General features: G+C 39.4%; 1 pseudogene; it reads left to right on the top strand.

Moving 5' to 3' along the window:
- Positions 1-3,631, top strand: part of LOC128591339 (PRELI domain containing protein 3B-like) — a 47,801-nt pseudogene extending 44,170 nt beyond the window's left edge.
- The last annotated feature ends 15,813 nt before the right edge of the window (positions 3,632-19,444 follow it).

Here is a 19,444-nt window from a genome sequence, read left to right as displayed (position 1 = left end):
CAGAATGAGGTCCAGAGAGAATTTGACTACATTATTTGTGTCAGAGTGTCATGCTCATATTTAGGCAAGTAGAGGCCTTACTTCCTAACTATTACATCATTTTTTAAAAAATCACTTAAAGGGGTGTGCCTGTGGCTCAGTAAGTAGGGCGCTGGCTCCATATACCAAGAGTGGTGGGTTTGAACCCGGCCCTGGCCAAACTGCAATTAAAAAAAAAAAAAATAGCCAGGTGTTGTAGCAGGCACCTATAGTCTCAGCTACTCAGGAGGCTGAAGCAAGGGAATCGCCTAAGCCCAAGAGCTGGAGGTTGCTATGAGCTGTGACGCCACGGCACTCTACCGAGGGTGACAAAGTGAGACTCTGTTTCAAAAAAAAAACCACTTAAAGAAAAATGGCAAAGTTATCAAGACAGAACCTTGTGTAGAAAAATAAGAAGACACACAAAACTATTTTCTTCTCAAATAAAAACTGTAGCAAAAGTGTAGGAGAACTTGAGCTTAGCTGGTTAAGATTAGGCCAAGGGAGGGTCTGATAGAAGGTCGCCAGTGGGCTTCTCTGAAGGAATTTGTCCAACGCAGTACAGCTTTTTCTTTTTCTTCTTTTCTTTTGTTTTTTTAAATCTTGGATTTATAAGCATAGCAAGAATTCAGGCTGTGCCATTAATGAGCTTTGTCAAAACTCTCTGAACTTGTTTCTTCATTTGGAAGCTAGAAGAAGCAAGGACTATACTACATCCAGGCCTGCAGGCCTGTTCTGTCTTTTATTTTCTATGTACACTCACACATTTACGTTTACATTTGTAAGACTGAGTTCCTATTTTATGATCACATTTCTTTGGTGAAAAGCTCCATTTCAACCAGCTCATACCCTAAAAGACGATTTATTGGTTCATTTCAGTGAAAATGTCCAGATGCTGGGTAGCCATCAGGTATAGTTCCATCAGCCTCCAAATCTGCCTCTATGATTTTCTTGGCCCCTCCCTCTTCTGTGCGTTAGTGATGTCTGCAGGATCAGAGTAAGGTCACAGTAGCATTTCCCAGCCTCACAGTCTTACCATAAGACCATCCACAGGAAAAAAGACCATCTCATCCAGTAACCCCACTCTTAAGGGTAGGAACTCTCTAACCATGAAACTCTTAAGAAACCTTCCTTTCCATCTCATTGGTCAAATTTTGGTCACATGCCCACTCCTGAACCAATCTATTGGTATAAGAATCCCACCCACTGATTATCTCAGGTCTGGACTCCTAAACTAACCTCCGGCAAGGGAGTAAAATTAGGGATGGAAGAGCGCAGCCCACACTGCTGCTGGAGACAGGGTCAGCTTCCCTGACCCTCAGCTCTGCATAGGAGTAGAGGTATCCCTAAATAAAAATCGAAGTGCTGGTAGAAACAGGCAGGCGGAAAATTGAAGCTGGGGAAGCTTTGCAAAGGTCATTCTATAGAATCAAAATTAGAGAATACACCATTTTATCCCAGAGGCCACTGAACAGGATACAGCCATGTCTGATAAGCAAAGGCTGTAATGTTCACAAAGTTAGAGTCTGCCAGATCTTTATCTGACAAAGTCTAAGAATTTCCACAAGGAAATGAGAAACATGTAAACACTTACAGCTCACAGCTCTGTGGGTAACTGTACACCAGCATACCTGAAAACAATTGTTTCCACTCCATATGGTATACTAATCAGCTTAATTTCATGGAAAGAAAAAAACTCAAGAATCAAAATTGTTCCAGTGTTTCATCAGAGGAAAACAAAAGAAGCTTAAAAACATACTCCCTTCAAACAGAAAAATAGGTAAAACATTGGAAAGAATCAATCAGAAGTAAAATGATCTTTAATTGCTATTTCTTTTCCCACAGAGAAACATAAAAGAAGTTGGAAAAATATACATGTTCTAGTCAGATAGAAAAATAGGTGCAATGTTGGAAAAGACCGATTAGAGACCAGTTTTTAATTGCTATTTGTAATTGTCAACCATTACTATCCATTTTCATTCTGCCACCAAATTACACTCAGAATTTACTTAATGTTTTAATAATGGTATGTTTACCAATTTTATGGGTGTGGAGGGCAGTTTGTCAATACCTTCTTGCTTTGGGCTCAAACTGACTTAGTAATACAGTAGATCCATTCTTCTAACAAACACCTATCAAAGGCCTCTGATGTGCCAGGATGCCCCAGCACCATGGCAAAGCCACCTGTCAGCCGCCTGACTTCCTTTTCTTCCAGAGGAAGAGAGCACTTGGAGGCCATCACCTAATGTCCCTAGGCTTACATCCCTTCTTTTGGGCAGCCTTGGTCCTTCCTCTGATGTCAGCTCTGATGGTTAAATGACTAACTGAGCTCCCATTACCAAGAAAGAACTGTGCAAAATGTGAAACATCAGATCGTACAGAGCATGAGAATATACACACAGAGTGAGAGAATCCAAGAGAAATCGCTGACATAGGTCTTGCTCCTGAGAATCTCACAACTGGCCTGGAGATAAGGCACCATCAAATTTGCTTTTCTTTCCTCTCCTATCTTCTTTCCTCCGTCCCCATCTATCATTCTGTCCCTCAACTCAATCCTTTATTTAAAAAAGAAAAAAGCACCAAGAAAGAAGAGCACATACATATCACAGCCATGATGAATGGAGCCCCCAAGGGAGGTAGCAAAGGAGCAAAACATGTCTCTGATTACCAGGTTGACATGGTATGGTATGGGAAGGGAGACTAGCATGAACGGAGAACAGTGAGAATGAATAAATAGGGAAATGGCTAAATTGTTTAAGTCCCTAGAAGTCATAGAGAATTAGACTTAGCAGGGTAAGGAAAAGGGAAACGTTTTACATCTTAACAGAGGGGATGTGACATAAGTGCTTCCTTCCTCTCCCCCCAAATCACACCTTTTGAAGCAGCCACATGTAGTATGGTAGATAGAATAAAGCCTCCAGTCTAAAATCAACCTGGGGTTGATCCTGGCTCAACCAATCATGCGACCTCAGGAAAGCTACTCATTCTCTCTGAACCTCAGTTTTCTTATGTAAATAAAGAAATAAAGTCCATACATCAAGCAGGCTGCAGGTACCATGAAGATCCAGACTTTGGAGCACGCCTTTATCTACCTGCTACAACAGCTGCAATGCAGAAATACTGAAACCTGCCCCCAAGTGTGATTCGAGTTGATGTGTTGGACAGATTAATAGATCTCTCTGGAAAGTTGGACCATGATAGACTTCTCAGCACAGAGTGGGCACTGCCTTCCATTGTGAAGTCTCTTATTGGTGCAGCGAGAACCAAAGCATACTTGCAAGAACATTCTGTAGCTGATCCTGTAAAGAAAGCAATGGAACTTCAATCTACTACTATTTAATTCACAAATATGGTTTCAGGAGATGAAACCACATCCTCAGGACCCAGAAAATACTATTTTAACTCAAGAAGCCATAAGCACTGTGAAAGGAGTCAGCCTGAGCAGTTACCTTGAAGGGCTGATGGCAAGTACCCTAGCTTCAAATGCTAATAAAGAGCAAGAAGCAATGAGATAGGCAAAACATAAATTAAATGCTGAGATTGAAGGACTGACAGCTCTGGCAAGAGGAAGCATAAGGACTTGATAGCAGCAGCAGCATTTGTAAAAAAATGATAATAAAAGTAGGTAGCCAACACTGGGCTCCCCAGCTCTCTCCAACCTGGCAATATATTTATTCATTATTTTAAAAATACAATTATATGTTAGGTAGAATTTTTTTAATAAGCCAATTTAAGACTATGTGACTTCTGATCAAAACAGAGAGCTGCAGGGCTTCTAGACAAAAGGGATCACCTGAAATTAGTGTTGTTTGAAATAGCTGTCTAATTTTGAGGGCTCCAGTATTTATGTGAAAATGTAATAGTTTTTTTTTTTTTATTTAAGTACTTGGAAATTGGTATGGACAGCGAATTTCCTTAAGATAGAAGTTTAAAGCTTTTCATGCACTGGAACTCTAACTAGCTTTGGACCAACCCCAGAACAAAGCAGAGCCACCTCTTACATACACACAATTGCCCTACTGCTGGAAATCTCAATAGCTTGCATGAGGGAACTTACTTTAAAAGGAGAAATTACATAGTATTAAAAATATTAATTTGTATAAAATAACTTGCTCTCTAGGCTAGGCAAAGTGGCTCATGCCTGTATCCCTAGCATTCTGGGAGGCCGAGACAGGTGGATTGCTTGAGGTCAGGAGCTTGAGACCAGCCTAAGCAAGAACAAGACCCCGTCAGTAAAAACCAGCCAGGAGTTGTGGTGGATGCCTATAATCCCAGCTACTTGGGAGGCAGAGGCAAGAGGATCACTTAAACCCAGGAGTTTGAAGTTCCTGTGAGCTATGACACCATGGCACTCTACTGAGGGCAACAAAGTGAGACTCTGTCTCAAAAAATAAAATAAATTGCTCTGCTATAAACCACCATTCAAATCCATAGTATTTCAGTTTCATACTTAAATATTTAAGGAGTGAAAATTGCCTCTAAAGTAATATATGACTGCAACAAAAAATATGATTTTATTATATTACAGAGTACTTGTGTTGATCTGCCAAAGTTTTGCAACTTAGTAAAAGTATTTCCTTGGGAAAAAAATAAAGAAATAAAGTCTATATTCTCAATTTGTGCTGTCCAGTGTAGTAGCCACTAGCTACAGGTAGCTATTGCACTTAAAAATGTAGCTGATCTAAATTCAGATGTGCTATACAGATGAGGTACATCCCTTGCTTAGAGAGGTTTAGTATTAAAAAAAAAAATTTAAGTCTCATAATCTTTATATTGATTACATGCTGCAATGAAAACATTTAATATATTGGGTTAAATAAAATACAATATGAAAATTAATTTTATCCATTTCATTTCAGTTTTTTTAATGTACCTACTAGAAAAATTTTTACTACATAGCCACGATGTTAGGTAAAGCAGGAAATAGGCATTTTTTTTCCTCTAATGAAAACAGCACTAAGATTTTGTTCCCCTAATGTCTTTAAATTAAATCAGTAAGTGTGGTAATTCATAATCGTGGCTACAATTCCTTCTGTGCTCTTTGTCTATGTCCTACCACCCTAAGCTAGTACCAGGTAAATAACCCAAAGCTAGCCTTCTGGAACATGAAAGATACATGGCCAACTATCCTCACTGCCCCAGTTGATAACAAGCCAGCCACCAGATATGTAACTGAGACCATGCCAGACTATCTAGCCCCAACTAAGCTAGTCCAGCTAACCCACAAAATCATGAGAAACAATAAATGTTTGTTATTTTAACATACGTTTTAAGATATCTTATTGTGCAACAAAACTAACTGGTGGATTGTAGCTGGATCTATGACAACCATAATATTAGGAGAATCTTTATCAGATTCTGAGGAAGAATGGAGACTGGTAAAATTCAGTTATTCTGTCTATATTAGGAGGCGATTGTTGCAATCCTATTCACATACACATACACACACACATATATACACATGTTAAAACATCAGTCCAGACATGGACAATCCACCTCAGTTTTCCAAACCTTTTAGACAGAAAGATTTCTTTTTCTGATAGCAAGAACATTTAGACACCTACACTGAGGCAGTTATTTATTAGTATCTGTTGATTGAGAACATATATAATACCTACAGAGTCCTTGCTACTACTTGCATGTCTTTATAAAGTGAAATAAAAGAGAATTGTCTAGATGGGTCAGTGAGAAAATGGTGCTACTTTCTCTCAGGGCTGGTAGGACAAATGGCTCATGGAGGAGAACTGGGGCTGGCTTTCAGCCCTTGTGTTAACCCCTTTAGCTGGGTGCTCTTGGCTACAGCACAACCGTGAATGAAGTACGGCTTTGGCCCTAATGACATTATGGATTCAGTAAGGCCTTGGAGTGAAATTATGTTTGATTCATAATAAGAGTGTCTGGTTGAATTTGAAAAATAATTTTTCCTTATTCTACAGACGAAATATTGGAGGTTAAAATGGATTCAGCCTTCTTGCCATAACTTTACTATTGCCTGGGGGTCTGTAGTCCACAGCTGGGTTCAGATCACTCAAGGTTTTTTATGTCTAACAGATATAAGTGGGCAGGAATCAGGAGTAGACATTGTCTCTCCCTGCCCCAAACTCACAGTTCACTGCAGATCAGGTGTGGAGGTAAGATGGCACCCTATCACTTTGCTCCAACACGTAAGTCACAAGATTAGGTGCTAAATGAATCCCTTTACATTTTGGTCACACATTTTGTATGTGTGTGGCAAAAATGCCTATAAATGAATAATTTTGACATAAAACTCTGAGTTAATAATAACTCTTAGTTTTAGACTTGAGTTAATTTAGCCACTCAAGTATCCCAGCATAACCAAAGTGTGCCACCTTAAAAGCTACGTCAACGTATCAAGGATTCCCTTAACGGCACAAGTTCCAAAGATGAACACAGGAATGCTATTCTGTTACTCTTTTCATCCAACCAAACATTAAGGTGAAGAAAATAGCAAAAGCAGAAAATTTATATTTTTTGTTTTCTAGTTTCATGCCTTCAGATCCCTTAACTGTTCTCTTCAGACTGTGTGATCCTTTGTAGTAATGCCTTGTGTTTATATAAGGTTGCTATGGGTTACATGGGATCCCCCCACACACACAGTTCATGTGTTGGCAACCTTGTCCCAAAGCATCGGTGTTAGTGTTAGGACCTTTAAGAGGTGATTAGGTCATGAGGAATCTGGCCTCATGAATGAATTAATGCTGTTGTCACACAGAGTGAGCTCATTCTCTCAGGAAGGGCATCCTTATAGTGGGTGAGTCTGGCCTCCTTCCCTCTCCCATGTGTGCTCTTTCACCGTGTGATGCATTGTACCATGTTATGATGTAGAAAAAAGAACCTCACCCTTGATCTTGGACTTCCCGGCCTCAAGAACCATGTGCCAAATAAGCATCTATTGTTTATAAATCACTCAGTCTAAAGTATTCTATTCTAGCAACATAAGAAAGACTAAGAAAAAGGTATTCATTTTTTGTAGCCCTTTCACTAAACCACAAACCATGAACCACAGCACTATTTCTAAGAGTGAAAGCCATGTGCAGTGGCTCACTCCTGTAATCCTAGCACTCTGGTAGGCTGAAGTGGGTGGATTGCTTGAGCTCAGGAGTTCAAGACCAGCCTGAGTAAGAGCAAGACCCCCATCTCTACTAAAAAATAGAAAAGCTAGCAGACATTGTGGCAGGCACCTGTACTCTCAACTACTCAGGAGGCTGACGTAGAGGATCTCTTAGCACAAGAGTCTGAGGTTGCTGTGAGCTACTATGATGCCCTGGCACTCTTTTGAGGGCAACAGGGTGAGACTGTCTCAAAAAAAAGAAAGAAAGAAAGAGACACTAAAATGAATTTTTGTTTTCACAATAACCTTATGGAATAACATGAGAAAGTATTATACTTCTGCCTGCTTCAAAGAGGGGAAAATTGATAGACGGAGATGGTATTCTCAAATTATTAGCAGAACTCTCTCTACTACAGGAAGTTGCTTGACAGGGCATGGGTAAATAACAGGTATCATATTGTTCAAATTTCTAGCTAACTTAAGCCAGTGGTGTGCTGGCAAATGTTCAACAATTGGATCTCCAAGTTAAAAAGACCTAATTTCTAGCACTTGCAAATTTCCATAGTGTAAATATTCCCACTTTGGTTGACTTCTAGATACAATATGACATTACAGACTACAGAGATGGAAAAAGGTGTGTGGTAACACACTATTATTTACTATTCCTACCACACAGATACAACAGATGTAAATGACCTCAAGAACATGACAATAGTATGATAAAATACAGTAAAATAATTAGAAAGTGAGGAACTTTCAGCATTCATTACATTTGTTTTTAATATAATTTATTTAATTGTAAGTTTATCCAATTTAATTTTTTTTTTTTTTTTTTTTTTTTTTTTTGTAGAGACAGAGTCTCACTGTACCGCCCTCGGGTAGAGTGCTGTGGCGTCACACGGCTCACAGCAACCTCTAACTCTTGGGCTTACGCGATTCTCTTGCCTCAGCCTCCCGAGCAGCTGGGACTACAGGCGCCCGCCACAACGCCCGGCTATTTTTCTGTTGCAGTTTGGCCGGGGGTGGGTTTGAACCCGCCACCCTCGGCATATGGGGCCGGCGCCCTACTCACTGAGCCATAGGCGCCGCCCTCCAATTTAATTTTTAATGACATTATATTTAATAAGCAGCTCACTAAATTCTTGACATTTAAAACATGGGCTCTCATTAGCCAATAGGAGTTAACTCTGCATGCCACAGGCCCAAGCCTTCCATTCAAGTCATTTAAAATAAAATAAATATCCCTCCCAGGAGCCACACTAATAGCACACCTTAACACTACCCTCCTCCACCAACATACACATTTTCAGAATTTTTGGATAACACAAGGGAATTGTCACAGGGCATGAGATGGCACGGCAATTTGTGCATGGCCTGGGCTGAAAGTCAAAGTAAAGTACTAGAGCCAGTGGGCTGATATTGTTGATGTAATTAAGGAAAAAGGGAACAGCATTTTTCCTACAAGTTTCCTGAAGTGCAAAGCAAAGAAAACCCACCCAGTTCTTGCAGAAAGAAGACAGTACTTTTAGCCTGAATTATTTACCTCTGCTATTGAGCAGACTTAACTGGATAATTATACGTGGGTACAAGCCTTAGTTTGACTGGTTCTGTATTGGCCTATGATTTAGGTTTGGGACATAAAATGTTAGCCCTGGGAAAGATTACATAGACAGTCAATCCCTTCTCCTCATTTTAAGGTGAGGAAACTAAGCAGCCCTAGGGCTGGAGAAAGGCAAATGAGACACTTGGGGAACAAAATATAAACTCATTTTCAGGGTAAAGTAAGTACAGCCAGCCCTAAGAGTTTCTCCTTAAATTCATGGTACCTCGTTCACCTTACCTTTGTACTGACCCTGAAACTAATGTCCAAAGAGGCCAAGTTCACGTGACTTGTGAGCATCAGAGCTAAAACTATTATAGTTCTTCTAACTTCTGGTCTGTGATCTAACCCCTACAGTGGGCTGCCTCCAGCTTTGCCCATCCCTCCATGGAAAGACCCCCAAAGCTAAGCAGGAAGTTACATGCACAGCTACAACGGTGGCTCTTAATGTAGGTGGCAAATAGAATATCCTATAGAACGTCCTGCTCTGTGAGATTTTTAATTCAATTGCTCTGGGGCAAGGCCTGGGATCATTTTTGTTTATTTTTAAAAGTTTCTTTATGATTATTATATGCAGCCAAAATTAAGAACCACTGCAGCAGCACAACAGTCATATTAATTTTAAAAATGTAAAAGGCCCATAAAATCCTATAATTGTGCTAGTAAGTGACCACATTACTTTAAAAAAGGGTAGGATTTATTTATGCCGGAAGTGTTGAAAATGTGTCTTTTTCCATTGTTATGGTTAATTTAATATATTCTCTGCATCCATAAAAACAGTCTTATTTAAGAAAAAAAATAAAAATGAGTAGGGAGCACCTTACTTCATATTAAGACTCTAGGGCCAATTTGGTCGTGGTGTAGGTCCATAAGGTCTCAGCAAGACCTTACCTCCTCCAGAGTAAACATAGTGTTTATTCAGGCTGGGCTTCTGGGATCTCAGCGAGAAAAGTGCTTACTGGGCAAATCAATATGTGCAAACAAAGGAGATGTTTACGTTTCTTAAGAAGAAAGGCCAACAAACTATTTTTAAGTACTTGCAAAATTATTTTGAATAAAGCCCTTGTGAACAAAACAATGACTTTGTTTATTTACAAATCGCTTCTCCTACTGATCGAAACACACTCATAGTCCTGTACCTAAAAAGAATGAACTTCCCTGTATGTAAATTATATCTCAAAAAATTTAAAAGTAAGCATAGGAATGGGCATAGATATCACATAAATGTTTGCTACAAAGAAAAAAGAGAATTTTTTTCTCATTTTCCTAAATTGGAAAGTTTTCACCTTCTAAATTAAACAGCTAAATTGGTCTCAGTTATTAAAATAGCTCTTCTGCCAGCATTGTTTGCATTGCAACCCAGCATCTCTGCTCTAAAACTAAAGACCTACTCAGCTACTTTCCCAATCATAGGTGCCACATTCTAAGCACATGCTATTTGTCCTTGAGAACCAACAAAACCTGCTATTATAAATCACATAGTAGAATAATAGTCTGTTCATTTAAATACAACAATAATAATTTTAAAAACTAGAATGCTTACCACATGCCAGACACTGTAATATACGCAACAATCCTATGAGGTAAATGAAATTATCTAACTTATTTTTCAGCAGGACCACTCACGCTGCTATGTTGAGAATGGACCGTAGCTGTGTGTTGGGGTAGGGTGCTGGGTGGTGGTGGACAAGAAAGGAAGCAGGAAGATGTATTAGAAGGACAATGCAACCTTAACCCAGGATGGTGGCTTGGTCTACCGCGCAGGTAGTGGAAGGTGTGAGACATGGTTGCATCATGAGTGTTTCGAAGACAAAGTTAATGGTCTTTGCCACTGGATTGGATTGGGGCTGTTAGAGAAAAAGAAGTCAAGAATGACCCCTAGGTTTTTAGGTGAACAGCTAGAGAGATAGAGTTGCCATTTCCTGGGATGGGAAAGAAGGAGGAAGAGCAAGTTTCCAAGGACAGAGGGTCAGGGGTTCAGCTTTGAGTATGTTAAGTTTGAAGTATCTACTAACCATCCAGCAGGGTTTTCAAGTGGGCAAATTGGATAGATGAGTCTAGGGCTCTAGGGCAGGGTTGGAGTTAGAGGTTATTAGATGATCTATATCTCCTTGACACTGGATAAATGACCACTGAGTGAGAGAGAAATCCAAGGACTGGAATGGGAGACACTGCAACATTCAGAGGTCGCAGAGTAACAGAGAAGCAGCAAAGGAGATTGAGAAGGACCTGCCAACAATCTAAGAAGAAACAAAGAGAGGGTGATATCCTGAAAGCCAGGGGAAGAGAGTGTCTTTAGCAGAGGAAAGTGATCTGCTGGCAAAAGAGTTCAGATGTCAAATCTCTAGCAAAGCAGCTGGAGGAATGAGCAGCCAGTAGGGCCTCCCAGGGCCCCAGTGTAGGAGGCCACTCTTCCTCCTGGTCACCTTGCCCATTCCTAGGTCTATCACATATTTTTTACATTTCCCTGTAATTTTTATCAGCTCCCTTGTCAATATCAAGCTCCTCCTATTTATTTCAGTATTTCCAGTGCCCAGAAGTGCTCAATAAATGTTTGTTAAATAAATAAAACCACGAATAAGGGTGAGTGAGTGGTTACTTCACAGGTTAGGGATATGGGTTAGGCCAGAAAGAAGCTATTTAAATGCTTCGCATCCCTATTCCCCATCTCCAAACCCCAAAGAAAACGTGGCCTTTTGTCTTCAAGTGCCATGAGGGTCAGTAGTCATTTGGAGCTACCTTCATGGCTCACATAACTAATTATTACATTTCCAGGTATCTTGAGAGGCCAGTTACATATAGTCATAATTAAAAATCAAATGATATAAGTTTACACCTAAAAATTATATTAAACACAAAGTTAATACTCGGAACTCATCACTTCCCTATTGTTTTACTCCATTTTACAGTGGTCTATACTCTTGACTCTATTTACATAGGCTCTACGAGGCAGTGGAAAGGCTACAGGGTGACGAGCTACTGTGCATCTCTCCGGAAGGAACACTAGATGATGTCATGTTGGCTGGAACTCGGCTATTATGTGAGAGTTGACACCATGAAAAATTAGCAATTTCTATCAACCAGGGTCCCCTAGAGTTGGTTGTTAAACATTTGCCATCACACTATATTTCCTACGAAAATCTCCAAGAAGCAACTTTCCTCCTAACGGGGGAAAAATCATCCTCTAGAGGACAGTATGTTCATCTCTCAGTTTCTTTCATTTATATGAATGCAAGGTAGACAAACAACCAGTGGATTAACTACATTTTTCTTTGTCTCTCAGCCGTAGTTTAATGGTGTAGAGACAGCTAGTCTTTAGCGCCATCAATCACATGGGTTTCAACATCACCACTAATGATTTCTCCCTGCAGCCTCTTCTACTGGGTTCCTCTGAGAGAAAAAGTTTAGATTTAAGAAAATCCACTCATTATTATTTAACTGGGTCAGTAGCTGAGCTGGTTGTGAAACATGTGTCTGGATCAGAAACGTGGGTATAAAATGCCAAGCTTCAAAGAATTTGAAGAAAACATATATGGCAAATGTGGAAAGAGTAGAATTATTCCCTTTGAAAGCTGTGCCTCCAGCCTGACTCCTCTCCAGGTTCCTTTGCAGCTCCGCAATGATGCAATTCAGCTCCCCTCTGGAGTACATTATGCTGTCTTGAAAGACCAGAGCTAATGGAATGCTGAGAAAATCAATCCCTTCTTATTATGCAGGGCTGCTGTTTGGTAAATGGAAAACAAATTCTTTCTCCTCCTAAGTAGACAGAAATAAGCCCTGAGAGACACCTTGATTATACCCTCCTCATGTCCTGAATGAGAGTCCACACACCATTACTATGCTTAAGATGCATTTCATTCAAAGAGGTCAGGTGCTTATCCACTCAGAACTCAATAAGGAGAGTTTCTTTTCTCTCCTTCCCTTCTCTCCCCAAAGAGAGTACATGTCATAACATAATGCTATTAGAAACATATTCAAATAACATCTAACATTCAAAATAATATCTACCATTTATTAAGCATTTACCAAATGCCAGGCATCATGTTTTAAATAGATGTATATATGTGTGTGTATGTGTATTTTTTAACAACAGGCTTATGAGGGAGATTCTATTTTTATCCCCATTTTACAATTAGGCAAACTAATTGAGATAAATGGATCAAGATCATGTTAAGTAGCACAGTCTAGGCTTCAGCCAATTTCTGTTTGACTCCAAAACCATGGTGTTCCTCTGAACTCCATCTTTTTCCTCCAAACAAGAACCAAGTGAAAGCTATGAGAAGGTTCAGGTTTAATATGTTTCCCTGCTAAGAATGACAATGCACAGCCGGTAAGATAATGAGCTCCCCAATACTAGAGGTATTCAAGGAGAAGTTGAAAGAACATTTTCCATTATGGGAGGCTTCCTGCTCTAAGAATGGTTTATCAAATCATTCAGCTGCTTGTCAAAGCTGATTATTCACCAGGGAAACAGAGAAGATAATTTTGGTAAGAAAGCAGATTTGTTTCACAAGACAGGATTAGAAATGAGGGGCAAAATCCAACAATTTGGACCACCATGAGGAAGGGTGTTTTTTTTTCAAAAATATATTTTTTGTATTGACAAAAATAAAAACTGTACATATTTATTGTGTACAACATAATGTTATAAAATATGTATATGTTATGGACTCGCTAAACTGAGATAATTAACATATGTATTACCTCCCATATTTATCTTTTTCATGATGAATCCATTTTAAATCTACTGTCTCAGCAAATTTCAAGAATACAGGCATACCTCTGAGATATTGCTGGTTCAGTTATAGACACTACAATAAAGAAAATATCACAAAAAAATGAGTCACTCAAATTTTTTCATTTCCCAAGTGCCTATGAGAGGCATTAATACTACAATTTATTAAGATGCATGTAGTATACTATTAAGTATGCACTTAGTATATACTACTAAGTATTAATAGTAGTATGGCTAAAAAATGTACATACCTTAATTTTAAAATATTTTATCTCTAAAAAATGCTACTGATCATCTGAGACTTTGACAAGTCATACTTGTCTTGCTGATGGAGGGTCTAATTCAATGTTAATGGCTGCTGACAGGGTGTTCCTTGTTGCTAAAGGTTGGGGTTGCTTTTATCTCTTATAATAAGGCAACGATAACATTTGCCACATCAATTGACTCTTCCTTTCATGAAAGATTTCTCTGTAGTATGCAATGCTACTTAGCACCATTTTTACCCATCATAGAACTTCTTTCAAAATTGGAATCAGTTCTCTCAAACTCTGCCACTGCATTATCAACTATGTTTATTTAATATTTTAAATCTTTTGTTGTAATTTCAACAAGTTCAGATCATCTTCACCAGAAGGAGATTCCGTCTCATCCGTAAGAAGCAACTCCTCATCCATTCGAGTTTTATCGTGAGATTGCAGCAATTTGCTCACATCTTTAGGCTCCACTTCTCAATCTAGTTCTTCTTATATTTTTTACACAATCTTCAGTTACTTGCTCTACTGGAGTTTTGAACCCCTCAAAGTCATCCATGAGAGTTAGAATCAACTTCTTCCAAACTCCTGTTAATGTTGACATTTTGACCTCCTCCTATGAACCACAAATCTTCTTAACGGTGTTTAGAAAGGTAAATCCTTTCCAGAAGGTTTTTGATTTATTTTGCCCGGATCCATCAGAGGAATCACTATCTGTAGTATGTATAGTCTTATGGCATGTATTTCTTAAATAGTAAGATTTTTAAGTCAAAATACTCATTGGCGGGCAGCAGAATAGATATTGTGTTAGCAGGTGTGAAAACAACATTAGTATCCTTGTACTTCTCTATCAGAGCCCTTGGGTGACCAGGTACATTGTTAATTTTGAAAGGAATTTTTTTCCTGAGCAATAGATTGTCTCAATAGTGGGCTTAAAATATTCAGTAAGCCACTCTGTAACAGATGTACTATCATCAGGCGTTGGTGCTTCATTTTAGAGCACAGGCAGAGCAGAGTTAGCATGTTCGTAGGCTTTTCAGAATGGGCAATGAGCATTGGCTGCAACCTAAATCATCAGCTGCATTACCCCTAACATGTGAGTCTGCCTGTCCTTTGAAGCTTTGAATCCAGGCATTAACTTCTCTCTAGCTATGAGAAAAAGTATCCTATGTACTCAGCTCTACTATGAAGCTAAATTATAGCTTTCACATGAAGGCTATAACCCAACTATAGCACAAGACTATGGGGAAAGGGCCAAGGAAGGGGAAGGGAGGCGGGAGGTTTGGTGGAGGGAGGGTAATGGGTGGGGCCACATCCACGGGGCATCTTAGAATGGGTACAGGTGAAACTTACTAAATGCAGAATACAAATGCCTACATACAGTAACTAAGAAAATGCCATGAAGGCTACGTTGAACAGTTTGATGAGAATATTTCAGATTGTATGTGAAACCCGCACATTGTACCCCTCCATTGCACTAATGTACACAGCTATGATTTAACAATAAAAAAAAGAAAAAAATAAATAAATAAATTTAAAATATATATATATATAAATAAAATAATTTAAAAAAAAAAAAGTCCTAGATGACATCTTCTTCCAATAAAGGGCTGCTTTGTTTACATTAAAAATCTATTATATATTGTAGCCACCTTCATCAAAAATCTTGGCTAGGTCTACTGGATAACTTGCTGCAGTATCTGTTAGCACTTGCTACTTTGATAACATTTTTACATTATTTCTGCCTTAAACCTCATGAACTAACTTCCACAAACTTCCAACTCCTCTCCGTAGCTTCCTCACTTCTCCCTGGTGTCACAGAATTGGAGGAAGTTAGGGCTTTGCTCTGGATTAGGCTTTGGCTTAAGGAAATGCTGTGGCTGGTTTGTTCTTCAGACTACCAAAACTTTCTTCCTATCAGCAATAAGGCTGTTTCACTTTCTTATCATTTTTGTGTTTGCTAAAGTAGCACTTTTCATTTCTTTCAAGAACTCTTCATCTGCATTCACAATTTGGCTAAATGCTTGGCACAAGAGGCCTAGCGTTGGCCTACCTCAGCTTTTGACACACCTTCCTCACTAAGCTTAATTATTTCCAGCTTTTGATTTAAAGTGAGAGACATGGATCTTATAGCACATCGAATCCTTCTCACCCTGCTCCATTTTCATTATGGCTTTTATTCTCTTATTAATATCTCATATAATTATTTTTTGTTTGTTTTAAAAAATTATCTCTGCCTCATAAACTCCACAGGAGCAAGGATCTAGAATCTGTTTATTTTTCACTTTTTTAAAAATCCCAATCATTTAGAACAGAGTCTGGCCTATAGCAGTTATTCAATAAAACTTATTAATTACATGACAAAACTATAATTGTTTAAAGAGCTGTTTCTTTGAAAAGATACTAAAAGAATAAAAATAAAATGAGAGATCTCAGACTTTTCCTTTTACTTAAACACTGAGAGGCCATTGTAGGGTTATTAATCGGCTCTATTTCAATTTTGTTGTGTCTCAGGGAACAAGGAAACCTCAGGAAAGAAAGATAAACAGGGGAATAGTCAGCTGGTGGAACAGCCAGAACACATCCAACACATCCATTAAGTCCACTGTTTTATATAGGTGTGTTTATGGTGCCCCCAAACAATTGCAGTAGTAGTATAAAAGATCACTAATTATAGACCACCATAAAAGACATAAAACAGACCTGAGCACAGTGGCTCACACCTGTAATCCTAGCACTCTGGGAGGTTGAGGAGGGAGGATTGCTTGAACTCAGAAGTTCAAAACCAGCTGGAGCAAGAGTGAAACCCTGTCTCTATTAAAAATAGAAAAACTAGCTGAGAATTGTGGCAGGCACCTGTCTTCCCAACTACTCAGGAAGCTGAGGCAGGAGGAGTGCCTGAGTCCAAGAGATTGAAGTTGCTGTGAGCTATGACAATGTCATCGCATTCTACCCCATGGGAACAGAGTGAAATTCTATCTCAAAATAATAATAGTAATAATAAAGAACAAGTTTAGAATATTGCAAGAATGGCCAAAATGTGACTCAGAGTCATGAAGTAAGCACATGCTGTTAGAAAAATCATGCTAATAGACTTGCTTGACACAGGGTTGCCACAAACCTTCAATTTGTTTTTTGTAAAACAAAAAAACAGATTATCTGCAGAGCACCATAAAATTAGGTATGCCTATACAACAAGTTGTTATAAACTATAGGCACAACATTGTACCACAGATCTCTTGAATTTATTCTCCTAGCTGAAATTTTGTAGCCTTTAACCAACATCTCTCCAATTCCCGACCCCTAAAGCCCAACCCCTAATAACCACTGTTCTACTCTTTGCTTCTGTGAGTTCAGCTTTTTAAGATTCCACATATAAGTGAGATTGTGCAGTATTTGTCTTTCTGTTCACTTACACTGTCCTCCACATTCATCTGTTTTGCCACAAACGACAGGATTTCCTTCTTTCTTATAGCTGAATAGTATTCCATTTTGTATATACACCACATTTTCTTTATTCATTCAACTATTGATGGACCCTGGGCTTGATTCCATATCGTGGCTATTGTGAATGATACTGCAATGAACATGGACTACAGATATCCCTTTAACGTATTGATTTCATGTCTTTTGGATACATACCCAGTAGTGAGATCACTGATTCATATGGTAGTTCTATTTTTAACTTTATGAGGAGTCTCCAAACTGTCTTCCATAACAGCTGCACTAGATTATACATTTCCACCAACAGTGTACAAGGATTCCTTTTTATCCATATCCTCACGAACACTTACTGTCTTTTATCTTTTTGATAGTAGTTATTCTAACAGGTGTGAGGTGATATTTCATTGTGGTTTTGATTTGCATTTCCCTGATGATTAGTGAAATTGAGCATTTTTTCATATACTTGTTGGCCCTTCATACGCCTTCTTTGAGAAATGTCCATTCAGGTCCGTTGCCCATTTTTTAAAATCAGGTTATTTGCTTTCCTACTATTGAGTTATTTGATTCCTTTTATGCATAACCCCTTACCAGATATGTAGTATACGGTTTGCAAATATTTGCTTCTATTCAGTAGGTGGTCTCTTCACTCTATTGATTATTGGGTTGTTTTTCTTTGTTTGTTTGTTTGTTTTTGGTGGGGAGGGTTCTGCTGTGCACAAGCTTTTTAGTGTGATGTAATGTGTCTATTTTTACTTTTGTTGTCTGTAAGGAAGAATTTTTTGTTTCTTTTTTTGTTTGTTTGTTTTTGAGACAGAGTCTCACTCAGTCTCCCTGGGGTTCAGTGCCATGATATCATAGCTCATGACAACCTCAAACTCTTGGGCTCAGGTAATCCTCTTGTCTCAGCCTCTGCCTTAGCTGGGGCTACAGTTGCCCACCACAATGCCTGGCTATTTATAGAAACAGGGTCTCACTCTTGCTCAGGCTGATCTCTAAAATCTGAGCTCAAGCGATCCACTTGCCTCAGCCTCCCAGAGTGCTGGGATTATAGGCATGAGCCACCGCACCCAGCCTAAGAGTTGCTTTTTATTAACATGCAGTGGACTAGGCTCCATAAGGCTGTTTATGGGAAAGCTAATGAGCACACAGAGAGTTGTTTTTGCCTCTTTACTTGTCCTGGACTTTATAGTCTCTCACCTGGAATCTTGCCCCACTTTCCTAGCTGATCTCTCCTCCAGTCTCTTCCCAGCCTAGCCCATCCTCACACTCATCTGACTTACCACCACCACCACCACCCAAGTCAATCTTACTTTTCTTTCTCCTGTGTAAATGCCTCTTAGCTCCTGTGGGTAGGCTGACTTCCCAGGGAAGCAGAATGAAAGAGAGACCATCATATAGGATGTTTATGAAGGAGGATCTTGGGATGAATACCTGTGGAAGGGAGAAAAGAAGGCAAGAATGGACACACAGGGAAGTTGAGGTCCAAAGTCATCACAACAAGAACTTTGGCTAACCCTACAGGGAGTTCTGAAACTGGGATGGATGGCCATTCAGAGTTCTCCTGAACTGGAGTGTAAGATGACAGTATACTCCTGTGTGGACTAGCAATTGATGTGGGCTGATATGAGCTTGGGCTGGGAGGTTGGGTGCAGAAAAGAGAGATTCTAGAACAGGACAAGAGTAAGGGCGATCTGCCAGCAGCTCTTCTTGGAGTGAAGAGAACACACGGTTCAGGACTGAAGGCAATCTGTGTGGCACATCACAGGCGTCATTGCATTCCCCCCACACCAACAGAACACCTGTCAACTCCCGTATATGAGGCTCACTCTAACCCCTGCCATCTCTCCAACCCCATCTCTTTTCTACTCCCTACTTGCTTAAGCCAGGGGATTCTGGAATGTGCTGTCACTTTCATGATTTGTACCTACTGTTTCCTCTTACTAGGATGCCCTTACCTGCTATTAGTTTTCTGTGTCTGCTATAACAAACTATCACAAACTTGGTGGCTTAAATGAACACACATTTATTCTCCTACAGTCCTAGAAATCAGAAATCCAAACTCAGTTTCACCAAACTGAAATCAAGGTGTCAGCAAGGACAAGCTCCCTCCACAAGCTTAGGGGAAGAATCCATTCTCTTGCCTTTTCTAGAGCCTAGAGCTACATTCTTTGCATTCTTTGCCTCCTGGCTCCTTCCATCTCTAAAGCCAACAGCAAAGCATCTTGCTCTACTGTCACATTCACTTCTGTTGCTGCTAAATCTGCTTCAGTCTCCCTCTTATAAGAATACTTTCAATCGTATTTGGGGTCCCCCTAGATAATGTG

Source organism: Nycticebus coucang, chromosome 8, assembly GCF_027406575.1.
Source record: "Nycticebus coucang isolate mNycCou1 chromosome 8, mNycCou1.pri, whole genome shotgun sequence".
Classification (NCBI taxonomy): Eukaryota; Metazoa; Chordata; class Mammalia; order Primates; family Lorisidae; genus Nycticebus; species Nycticebus coucang.
The sequence above is the reverse complement of the archived record's forward strand: the minus strand, read 5'-3'. Positions and strand labels throughout refer to the sequence as shown.